Source organism: Neopsephotus bourkii, unplaced genomic scaffold (genome assembly GCF_033783945.1).
Source record: "Neopsephotus bourkii isolate Nb327-2 ecotype Australia unplaced genomic scaffold, CSIRO-AGI_Nbou_v1 NB_887, whole genome shotgun sequence".
NCBI lineage: Eukaryota > Metazoa > Chordata > Aves > Psittaciformes > Psittacidae > Neopsephotus > Neopsephotus bourkii.
The window spans coordinates 1,265,289-1,276,678 of record NW_026901381.1 but is presented as its reverse complement, the minus strand read 5'-3'; positions in this window follow the sequence as shown (position 1 = coordinate 1,276,678).

The window sequence follows — 11,390 nt, the reverse complement described above, 5'->3', positions numbered from 1 at the left end:
GGGGTTGGCCTGATTTAACATCTGAGAACTTCACTGATGGCACCACATCGATCCCTGCAGGCTCCTGAGTGATAGGAGTTATTTTCCACAAGAGACAGAATGGTTTAGTAAGGTTCAGTAGGAGTTTGTAACTAAGCAAGTAATAAAAAGCCAGTGGTCCCTCCCGTGCCATGCTACTGCTATTTACTAATGCTAAATACAATCATGTACAAAAGCTGTAATGCCCCCGGTGATGAAAACGAGCCTGGTGGAAGACAGCTGAATTAACTCTCTTTTTGGGCATGGTTATCTGTGGTGCTCACAAAGATGTATGTTATTCCAATGTTAGCGATGAAAGGGTTCTAGACCAAGAGTTCTTTACATTCGCTACACAGAAAAACAGATCGGAGTTTGACAGGTTCTTATTTCAGTAGCAGCATATAGGAAAGCGGACATGGTACATTTGTGGTTGGTTGTCATAGTTACTGCATCTTGAGCCTGGGTCAAGATGACCTTCATTAACTGAGGCATTCATGAATAAAACCAGGTCCCGGTTTGGTTTGCAAGATCAAAGGAGATCATCTGGGATGGGTTGTAGCAAGGATGAGTTGTTTAACAGCTTGGCAAAGTGACCATCTGACTAACCAACTTGGCAATGAAATTAACTTTTCCTGAAGTGAACTTCAGGAATATTACTGCATTATAATACTACAAATCACACCCACAGGTCAAAAAGACCCTGTCCCAGGTGAGGAATCCTGCTCTGAGCATGCGTAGTGATTAGAAGGGATGACACAGCAAATATTATAATTATATGTAGATTACAACCAATCATTTTAAGTGGGAGTGTACTGCCTTGTGCCTTTTGTGTATAAATGTAATGAAGAAGCTGGCATTGGGCGTTCCTGATTTGTGGAACAATTCACTGAGCAACCCAGGTCTGAATAAATGCAATATCTCTCCAGAGCATATGGAGTTGGGTTACTGCACGCTGGGCATGAATCTGCTTTTCAGACAACATGGTCACTGCAATTACTAAGGTGTGACGTAACATGCAGGGGCTAAAACTACTCTCTGTACTTTGTTCATAGCCCAGCCAAAACTGCCTGTTTGTTTCCCATCTTTGGCTGTTTTTTCTCCCTCCTTCTCGAACTAACCTTTTATCTGATGAGAAACATCATTACCCTTAGTATTCTTACAGGAATTAATATCACAAGCTCAAGGGTTTGTGTTACCGTCTGGAGGCTGGTGGGTTTTCATCTTGCACTTGGCATCCATCAGCTCCAGAAAGGTCAGAGAATGTAATAAATACTCAAAATACCTTTTTCTCAGCACTGATGGCAACGTGCCGAGCCCCCTGATGAATAAATGTCCAAGGCAAATTATGTCACTTGAGAGGGTTTTTTTCCCTTCTGTGCTCTCTCTGCTGTTGATTATTAATATCACTGTTACCTTAGAGGAGGATGAGGTAATGGTTTTAATCTAAAGGAGGGTAGATTCACACTAGATATAAGGAAGACCTTTTTCATGATGAGGGTGCTGAAGCACTGGCACAGGTTCCCAGAGAGGTGGTGGATGCCCCATCCCTGGACACATTCAAAGTCAGGTTCGATGTGGATCTGAGCAACCTGCTCTAGTTGAAGATGTTCCTTCTCATTACACAGGGGTTTCACTACATGACCTTCAGAGGTCCCTTCAAACCCAAACCGTGCTTTCAATCTATGAAGAATGGATGATGGGGGCAGTCTCAACTTGGAACAGAAATGGTGATCTGAAAGCACTATAATGCAGTATCTTGCTTAGCTTTGCTTTCCTCAAAGATGGAGTGGAGGAGAGAGCAGAGAGGTGAGGGCTTGCCACGTTGGCAGTTGTTGATGGTTGAGAGAAAAAGAAAGGATTGAACTCTGGAGAAAGAAGAGGGAAGATGACTGCTCAGTTCTAGAGAGGAAAGGACCGTAGCAGTAGCATCTTCCTGTGCACCCCAATAGCTTAGAGTAGCTCTGATTTTTGTTAACAGTATAAGCCCTGAATCTGTCGTTTGTTCTGTGCTGGTGGTTTTTTGTCCCTCAGGATACCAGTTCATACTCAGCTCTCAATATCTTACTCTTCACCTGTGCTGGGGATAGATTGAAGGGCTTGACTAGAGCTCTTTGGGCAACTATTCCACTCACTAGGAGACTGTGTCGGAATACCTGAAACAGCAGAAGTGTTGGAAACCTTTGTGAGTGAAGTGGTTTCCAAGAAGAGATTTTGAGGAAGGGGCAAGTGGCTATGGAAAGAATCAGGAAACTGTTCTAAACATAGACGTTGAAAGACTTGCTTAATAAAGGTTTAAGCATGCTTGAACTGTGGCTCCCTCCAGGCCAGTGAGCAGTTACACAAAGGGCTTATGGATGATAGAAGGCTTCCCTACCTTCCACATAAAAGGCCTTGGACTGCTTTCTCTAATATAAACAGAATAAAAGCAACTGGTTTCATTAAGACAGTCCTTTCCTCTGCATTACTCAGCTTAGTCTGAGGATTAGTAAAAACCAAACCACATAAAGTAATTCTTAATGATGTAGCATAACATACCATGGGAAGGAATTGAGGTAGGAACTCCGAGAGGAGATTTATGAAGGGGAGGGGATGGGAGGGAAGGGAAGGAGAAGAGATGGGATGGGATGGGATAAGAAGGAAGGGAAGGCAAGAAAAATGAAGGGAAGGGTAATTTCCTCAGAAAAAATAACAAGTGTCTGCTTTTGAATTGCCTTAGAAATTGGTCATAAGCCAGGAGACAGTCAAAGTCCTTAGCCATGAGCGTGGTTACACCCATTGTCAACGCTAACAATGGAGACTCCATGGAGACTGAACCACGCTGGAGGCTGTTGAAAAGCTGTTTTGATAGCCAGTCATTTGGGTGCCATGCAGATGGCCTGCAGCTCAGAGTTTTATGGTTCAGTGTTGGTGGCAAATGACGTCTGGCTCATTCATAGATTTTGGCACTATTAAGTATATCACCATCATAATTGAGAGCCCTAATAACCCTGTGCTCTGGTTCTGAGATTGGGGGAGTCTTTTGGGTCATAAGAGACTTTGGCCAGGGTGAGAGGGGAAGATCTTAGGGAGAAATGATTATTCATTCACTAAAGAAAGAGGAAAATAAGGCCTTCAGGGAGTAGCAGCGCTCTCTAGGAAGGGCTGGTCATAGCAGTAACTTCTGTTAGCAGTGGTAGTGCCCAAGTAGTGAGCATACACACAACAGAGGGCAGTCGCATCCTCATTGTTGTGAAGATCCAACATTCCACCCAGGAAAGCTTGTCTGGGCAGTGGTAGAGCATTGAAATGAGAGAATTGGGTGTTAGGTGCTACTGAGAAGTCAATGGGGGGAGCTCAAGACCCACCAGGAATATTTTTTCTTCAAGCACTTGAATAAATAGTGAGAAGCTGCTCTGCTCCTTTTGAAAAGGCATCAGAAACAAGGCAGTTAAAAAGAAATAATCAAAGTGGAAGAGTTCAGACCTGCATCTGTTAATGATGTACATGCACGGCTTTTTCCATGCACAACTCCTGCCTGTGAAGTTGTCAAAGGGAGAGTGGGTGCTTTGAGTTTGCTTTCCTGGCTTTGCAGACCATCTGCTAGCTTGTGCCTGTAAATGAGAGGTGGCTATAGAGCTGCTGTTCTGCAGACCTGCTGGTGGTGGTGGTCCTCCGCTTCAAAACCTGGCCTTGGGACTCTGCTGAATGTGTCCCATCTACTCTTACCTGTCACACTTACAGGTTAAAATGTATGGTTAGCATCCCTCAAACAAGGTTTAACTTTGATTAATATCAGTATTATAAAGCGCTAATTGTGGGCATGACGTTTTCTGAATGCATTGGAATTCCATTGCCAGCACTTAGGCTCAGGGAAGGTCTCCTCCCACAGGTGCAGGGCACAAGGGTTGTTGATGGTGTTATATGTATTTCACAATAAACAGGGGTATAGAGAGTGCCAGGTCTTCTTCCTCAGGTGGCTGGAAGCAATGAGGCTGTCAGGCTCCAAGGATTTGTGCAGACCTTCCCCCTTTGCCCATGTGAAGCATTAACGAAGTCAGAGAGACCCAGGCTGGATCTAAACCTACACAATAATGGCCTCTGTGGTTCAATTGTGTTAAGTGCTGCAAGCCAGAAGCTGTTCTGGGGCTGACAGCAACTGTCGGTGCTCAGCTACTTTGCAGGATGAGCCCTTCATTTGTCTGCTTTAACAAACAGCGTGGTGCCCATCTCCCGTGCACCGAAGTCACCTTTCCATGCTAAGTTTCTTAGGAAGGCTTTTCAAAAGAAAAAGGAAAAGAAAAGAAATGGAGAAATAAAGGATGAAAAAGTCCTTAATCTTTTAGAAATATCGGAACTTGGCTGTGTTTCTAAGCAAAACCGGCTCCTTTAAGCAGTTATATGCTGCACATCTCTCAGGAGAGTATTTTAATGAAGGTTGTTTTCTTCTCTTTCAATTCTAGTCAGCTTTAGGATGAAAATGCTTTTGCACTTCCAGTGCAGGGGTCTTGGCCTGGGGTCTGCTCCCCTTGGCATTCCTCACTTCCAGTGGCATTCCTAGTGTCTTGATCTGTGCGCTATGACGGTGCCATTCTCCACTTGAGAGACACCATCAGAAGTAGCACAGGTTGACATTTCAGAACAGGGAATATCCAAATGTTTCCTACAGTTTCTATAGCTAGACCAATTTATTTCATCCTGCAGCCACGCAGGAGTGCTCAGCAGGGAGGTCAGGTAATAAACTCAAAAGCACAGATTTCTACATTGCCTTGTGTCATAGATTTATTATCTGGTGTATCTCCTCAAGTCTATGTGTGTGGTTTTTCCTTTAGGTGCTGAACAGAGCAGGGATTCTCCCAGTTTTCCACCCTTGGGGTAGCTGCATCAGAGGGATATCTTTCTGGACACCTACATTCCCACCCTGTTGGCAGTCACCTTCTCAGTTCTTAATTCCTTTCTGTGGACAAGCAGGCTGGACATCTTTGGATCCATGGAGTTGAAATCTCTGCCCTTAGTGCCTCTTGGTTCATGCATCCTCTGCTCTCTGCTGATCTGAATAGTGTTGCTATGTGCATATGTCAAAAGAAGCCATCCTTCAAGGACTTTTGCTGCCTCAGTGGAATGAGGTGATCCTTTATAGTAGCTGATGCTGACGAGGAGAAGCTCTTGGCTGGATTTCTGGATCCATTCAAGGTTTTGCGTCAGCTAAGTAAGGCGGTTCCTGCAGTAAAAACAGGCCCGCCCAAGAGGCTTATAGTATTTCCTGCTCCTGGGTGGTGATCTCAAGGAGCAATCTTTCTTGTGGTTATTTGGTGCTCCCAGGCCTGGCTGGGACCCAGGGAGATGCAGGAAGCACAAGCGAAGGTTTTGTGGAAAGGAGAAGACAGAAAACAGACCTGTGTTTACTGAAGGTTTAGAGATGAATGAAGCTCAGATTTCAGGAAAGGATCAAATAAACCCACATTTGTGCTGGAATAGATGTCACGGCTTTGCCAGATAACAGCATAACCCAGACACAAACCCAGCGTGTTGTCAGATCTCAGCATTTTAAGACAAGTCTCTCAATTTCTGTGTTTTGCTTGAAACAGCGATGGGGGGAAGAAACTCTACCTTCCTTTTAAGCTTCCATTGCAAAAAGTGGCTTGGAAACACGGCTCTGACAATCTCAAATGTGAGGCCAACTTTGGAAAGGACTAAACCTTTCTTAACGGCACAGTTTCAGAGGCAATTGATTTTTGCATGCTTTAGTGGCAAGACTCAACAGTCAGCTCTTTAGAGCTTGTCAGCTGATTGACTCTGGATTCAGTTTGCAGGCGGTCCCTATTGTTCTAGCAGGTTTAAGCAGAATGAAACACTCCCAAACTGCCGTGTTTAATTGGATATCATCTTTTAATATAGTTAATATAGTCTTTTGGAGTATCAGAAATGGTCTTGCTCTTCTGCCACGGCACCAGCAGGCTGCTGGTTTAAAACCCTGATGCCTGTGCAGTCCCTGTGTTCAGAGGTACTTTACATTGCCAAGACAATAATCACAGCAGGTCTGGCTAATTTTAAGTTATTGACTTTATCGTTGGTGAATCTGTGAAAGGAAGCCTTAGAACTGCTCAGTGAAGGCCTAAAATCCAAATCACAGCAAATGCAGTTATTGATTTTAATTAACTGAACCCAGTGTGATAGCAGCTTAAAGGAAGAATTGCCAAAGTGCTGTCGCTGGCCTTCAGGTTTCCCAAGGCTGCCTTGTGTTTGTCCTTCTCCAGTAATCCACAAAGATCCCTGTCCCCAGCATCTAGCACTGCTACCAAAATCAAGCTTGGGATGACAGGAATGACCGCTTTCCAGCCCATCCTTCTCTCCTGAGATGGTGGTCCTTCCAGCCAGCTCCAATTCGTAGAATCATAGAATCAACTAGGTTGGAAAAGACCTCTTAAGATCATCAAGTCTTTTGGGTGGCATGGTTTAGTGTGAGGTGTCCCTGCCCCTGGCAGGGGGGTTGGAACTGGATGATCTGAAGGTCCTTTCCAACCCGAACTATTCTATGATTCCGAGTCCAAACTTTACCCCTGGACTGCCAAGTCCACCCCTAGCATCATCCTTGGTCTTGCCAGTCTTGCGTGTCCTTGGGTTTGTTCACATCGTTCTTGTATGCGTTTTGTCCCAGGAGGATGTGGTGAATGGGGCTGAGGGTGGTGGGAAGGACAAAGCAACAAGACTATAGCAAGTAGTTATTTAATACCTGGAGCTCTGTGTGGAGAGGAGGGACAGCCTGGCTAAGGTAAGGAGCTGCTCCGCTTCTGCACTCCCTACTTGATATTTCAATTGCTTTTGCTCTCCCTCATATGGAATCCATTTTGTTGTTTCAACTTCTCTCTAGCTAAAGTGGTTTATGTAGCACCTTGGATGTTACGGAGTCATTGATAAGTGCTAACAAACCATCTGCTTATCTCAGTTTGAGCCAGAGGATAGGCTGCAAAGCATGGCAGGGTTGGGTTGATTTTCCCACCCCCCTGCTTTTAATATGTCAAGGAAAAATGCAGCAGAGGGCACTGTGTTGTTAGGATTCAGGGGAACACTTACTCAATCGCACTGGGTGGCTGGGAGTAGCCTCCTCCTGATGCCTGTATGGCTAAATAACAGAGTAGTAACAGCGCTTCCTCTGAACACGAGGGTTGCAGCGTTTCCAAAGCAGCCTTTTTTATGCTGCAAGGACTTGGCTGTTTTCATTTTGAGAGTACCTGGGAAGTGCTAGCATCAGGGTCTTTTCCTATAATGTGCAGGATCTGAAAGACAGCCTTATTAAAGGTGCAGCGCTGAAGACGAATGGCACAGAGTAGGCAGGCTACCTGTAAGAACATCATGGTTTGTTATTTATAATGGGTGGCTCTTCCAAACCTTTGGGATTCCCATGGCACTCGGCAAATTGAGTACGTGAATGTTGTTCAAGGGAAGCTTGTTCAAAGAGAGCAGGCAGCTGGGCCCTGGGACACAGATGCGGATGCAGGGAGGGGTGGGATGCTGAAATGCCGCTTGTGGGAAGTCCCTGTTCACACAGAGCATGTCATGGGATGTTTTAAAGTATCTCCTTAATAAATACAGCCTTGTTGAAGGCATGATTGGAGAGAAATGCAGACAGCAGATAGCATGCAGTGTGCTCACAGCACTGAGCTCTGCCACACGGCTCTCGCGCAGCAAGTGGTGCAACCCCCTTTACCTCTGTTAATGGCATTTGATGCATCTGGACACAGAGTCCATGGGTTTAAGAGGCCCTGTTTGTTCAGATTGGAGCCTGGCAGTGCAAACCCATCTCCCCATGCCAGCCTTTGCTGTTAAGATAATGCTAATTAATTCTAGATGCTTCAGGTCAGTGGTGAAGGTTTCTCTGATGGGTAAGGGCTCTGCTAGAGTGGGGCATAGATTTGGTCTCATAGACTATACCCATGAACAGTGAAGCATAAGCCCACAGAAGAGGCTTATGAGGTCAACTAGATTGCTCTTGTGCTTCAAGTTCAGCATGTGCTTAGTTAGATACATGATAGTAGAATCATAGAATCCCAGCCTGGTTTGGGTTGGAAGGGACCTTAAGGCTCATCCAGTTCCAGCACCTGACACGGGCCTGGACCCCTTCCACTGGAGCAGCTTGCTCCAAGCCCCTGTGTCCAACCTGGCCTTGAGCACTGCCAGGGATGGGGCAGCCACAGCTTCTCTGGGCACCCTGTGCCAGCGCCTCAGCACCCTCACAGGGAAGAGCTTCTGCCTAAGAGCTCAGCTCAGTCTCCCCTCGGGCAGGTTCAAGCCATTCCCCTTGGCCTATCACTATGTGCTCTTATAAATAGCTTATATTTAATTCATAAAGCTGGATTACTGGCAGAGGGAAAAAGACCCAGGGAGGAGGATGGACTGCTCTGACACCATCCTGTCAGGGCAGTGCCAACATGGCAGAACATGCTAAGGGTGAGGAGCAGGTAGAGCCTTGGAGAGTAAAGCTACATCCCATGGGAGCAAGGGGTTCATTCAGTCTGTCCTGTTTTGGGTCAAAATCAGATGTCCCATTTCAGTGTACATTCATGACCTTTCAGATGGGTTATTAAAGGAAATGGGAAGTGGAGAAGCAGTTATAAAAATGAACAGCATTAAAAATCCCCCCAAATTAGAAGAGGAATAAAAGGAAGAAGTGGAAAGCTGTCCTCTCTCTCCCTCACGTAATTGATGTTTTTATCCCAGTAATGGTGACAGGAGGTGGTCAGATGGCATTATTTAGCTGAATGGCCTGCGTCTTCATGTGTGCTCAGATAAAGTGCAAAATGACCTTTAAAAGAAATCCATTTTTAAAGATTCTTTTTGCTTCAGAAAGGTCCAACTTCAGCAGCTTGGATTTAATTCTGTCCTCGAGGGAAGTGGCTGTGGGGAGGGAAGGCAGTGCTGGAGGTGTCACAGCAAACTAATGGCAGGGAAAATGTCACTTTAAGAGTGAGTGGAAAGCATGTGCCTCTGCAAAGAGGAACTGAATAAATCCTCTTCACCTTATTCCTTTTCTCATGCTTGATTTCTGGTGTCTTTTCTTCTCACTGCTACTGCCTCTGCTTATGTTAACACCAGCTTACTAGCTGGCTCATTGCTTAGGCTGAACCCAGGATCACAAGAACAGGGATGCTGAAGCAGTTCAGCTGCACACACTTACAGACACAGGCATGGGAACACAAGTGTCTCCAGCTCTAGGAACACAGACTGTGCATTTTCCCCTGTAGATCTCCAGCAATTGACTACAAGCATCTCACAGCTGTGAAGGACCAACAGCAGCAGATAGGTGCAAGGCCAGGGATTTCATCACTTCATAAGGAGCAGATTCTCTCCTTAGTGCCCACTCACACCAAGCCTCCTCTCCCCACAGCACATGGACCTCCTGGGCTGACCATTTCTAATGTCAACCAAAGACCAGTTGCAGAGCTTCCCAGGGCACCTTTATTTCCTTGCACTTGAAGTGTCCAGCTGCCTATTGAAGTGAAGCTGGAATTGACCCTGCTGGCAGCATTGGTTTGGCTTGTCCTTTGGTTAAGCTGCTGACAAGCTAATTCACACTGCTTCATTCTCCCTGGAGATCCCAGCCCTTTCCTGGCCTTGTTGGGAAGAATAAAGGAGACTGGGATGGGGATAGACAGCCAAGACTACCTGTGTGTTGGCCAATATGGGGGTATCATGGAGAACTGATTCCTGCCCTGGGATGAAGGCATAAGCTCACTATGGACTGATGGCTACATGGTGCTTTGGATAAGCTTTTGCACACAGACCCCTCTGTGCCTGTATCTCGATGCAGGATGATGCCTGATGGCTTGGCTGTCTTAGCTTGGCCCCATTCTCTCAGCCCTGGTGTGTCTCAGAGATAATGTCCAACAGGAGATCCAATTAGAAGCTTGACTGGCTAACCAGAAACAGCAACTGGAGGCAGAAGCTGGTGTGCCTGCTGTGGATAAAATAGAAAGCTCTACCTGCAGATCCATCTGAAGGCTGCTATTGGAAATTACTGTGTCTTGCTTCTTTATTGCTATGGAATAGTCTGCTGCTTCCAGGCCTTGGAAGCAACGACTCATTCACAGGAGTCCAGTAACTCTTTGTTTTCCCTCTTGCTGCTGACAAACACAATAGTTCTCCCTCTAACAGCAGCTTGTGTTGGAGCTGGTTATTATTGCAGCAAACAAGGAATTCAGGTATAATCCGATTGGCCTCTGCAGGAAGAACCTGGACCTCAGTGTTCTGCCTTCCTGGAACACTTGGAATCTCCACTTCTTTGTGCATCACGTAGCCGTGAGTCTCGGCTGCCTGGATGACCGCAGGCAGGTAGTCAAAGATGACTTTAAAGGCTGGATAATGTGTTTCACACCTGCATAATCCTGCAGTAGCCTGGAGGTTTAGAGTTGTTTTGTACTGGGTTTGATGTAGGGCTTATTTTAGGCTTTCTGGAGAGATGTTGCTTTCTTAACTAACACCACAGCAGCAAACGAACTGCTCTGCAGAGGACCCATTTGCTTGATGCTCTCTGCATACAAACCAGGACTTTGGGGGGGATGTCTGTGTTCAGACATGCACATGGGTGGAGAAACGCTGCCCTATGGATGGGAATGCACCCCTGCACATACATGCAGGTACTCTATGAAACTGCCACCTGATGAAAGATCTCTGTCTTCTCAGGTTTATGTATATGGGCAAACACATGCTCGTGCATGCAGAGGGAGAGCTGCCTGTCCTCAGACACAAAGGCATGTGTCTATACAGAGATGGGCAGGAGCAAAGCCATAAATGCGCTTCAGTTAAGAGGCATCTTTTTATAAGGTTTACTCATGTGATGGTGCATTTATCATTGCCAGCAGCCTGACTCTACTCAGACCCCTCACAAAAGAGTTTCACCTTAGCCTGTGTGAACCCACGAACTAGGGGTGCAATCTAGAGAGAAAAACATGGGACATAATATAAGAGCAATGTAGAAGTCCATTTTGAGCTATTCTCTCCTCCCTTTCCACTCTAACCCTCCTAGTCAAGTCATTAAAGATGCTCCTGCTGTTTTTACTCCTCCAACATCATTTCTTATAAACTTTAATAAGTAATCAGGTGTGATCAATGCCAGCTACTTCTTACTCCTGCTCCTCTTCTTACTGTTCTGGTGCAGAGTGGTTCTGTATAAACAACCTCCTGGGGATCCTGCATTGATCTGTTCTCAGCTGAGCTGAAGCTCCAGCCATTTGCCTTCTTTCATTGTCCCTGGGAGAACCTGTTCTAGAAAGAGGAGGATGCTGTGAAGGCAACTGCTGGGGTGGGATCTGGATCTGAAGCCTGAGACAGCCTCTGTGGCGAGGGCAGACACGGCTCAGGTTCAAGTGGGGAGATTCAAAGGGGGCACTTGAATGTTC